Consider the following 1,357-nt stretch of genomic DNA (forward strand, 5'->3'; position numbering starts at 1 on the left):
TTTCTCTTGGACTGGGCCGGCCACGTGGTGGGTTGGGCAGTGGGTGGTGGCGGGTGGACAGGTAGGCAGGCAGGAGAGAGAACACTTCCCGCTTGTTTCACTAATACCAGGCCCTTCTGTCAGGAGGGGCAATGAGCTCACATCTAGGAACCTTTGGGGAGAGGCTCCTTAAAGGAGCAAGTGGGAAGCCAGTGTCCTCCAAAGTGTTAAAACAGACCTACTGATTCTACCATTTCAAGGGCTGGCGGGGAGGGGTGCTCTGCACAGCAGCCTCTGGGCCTCCCTTTCCCAGGATGGGCAGCAGTTAAAGCAGAGACTACCCAGATTCAAATCCTCACTCCTCTACCTTTGAGCTGTGCAACCTTTGGGCATATTGTTTAGGCTGTTGCAGCCTTAATTTACTCCTCTTGTTCAGGCACTAAGTCTTGTCCAACTCTTTGAGACCCCAGGGACTGCAGCAAGCCAGGCTTCCCTGTCACTCACTATCTCCTGGAGCTTGCTCAAACTCATGTCCATTGAGTCGATGATGCCATCCAACCATCTCATCCTCTGTCGCATCAGGGCGGGTCAGAGTATTGGAGCTTCAGCTTCAGCATCGGTCCTTCCAATGCATATTCAGGGTTTGACCTCTTTGCTGTCCAAGGGGCTCTCCAACACCACAGTTCAAAAGCATCAATTCTTCGGTGGTCAGCCTTCTTTGTGTTCCATCTCTCACATCCGTACGTGACTACTGGAAAAACCATGGCTTCCGACTATATGGACAGGGATAATGACATCTACCTCTCAGAGGAGAATTAAGTGATACGCATGTCCTTAGACGCGGTTGCTCTCAGATTCCTGAATTCTTAGAGGCGCCTGATCAGAGAAGCTCTCTCTGACCGCCGAAGGTTGGGTGCACAGTTCAGAAATACCAGGAAGGGGGGCGTCAAGCTGCTCAGCGGGCGACTACTTCTTGAGTCTTTAGGCCATTTCAGCTGAGGCCTTCGGGCCAGTGTTGAGCTCGGCCCCAGAGGGCAGAGGGTAAGAGCGGGGCTCGGCGCAGGATCCCTCAAGGCTAGCCTCTGTTGCACAGGCTCTTGGAGGCGCTCAAACCTGCGAGGACCTGGGGGCGCCAGCGAGTCCTGAGAGCCCGGAGAGCCTCCCCGCCCCCGCGGGGCGCCGGCCCGGCCCCTTCGGAGACACCGGGGGCGTGGCCCGTGACGTCACCCGGGCATGAATGGACAGGGGCCGGTCCGCTCTCCGCCCGCATTGAGCTCTCGGGCGGGCGGGAGGAAGCTGCGGGCGGGAGGCGGACCTGGGCCGGCGGGCGTGCGTGCGGAGCGGGGTGCGGAGCCGGGCGGAGAGCAAGGAGCGCGGC

The sequence above is a fragment of the Bos taurus genome, chromosome 2 (genome assembly GCF_002263795.3).
Source record: "Bos taurus isolate L1 Dominette 01449 registration number 42190680 breed Hereford chromosome 2, ARS-UCD2.0, whole genome shotgun sequence".
Lineage (NCBI taxonomy): Eukaryota > Metazoa > Chordata > Mammalia > Artiodactyla > Bovidae > Bos > Bos taurus.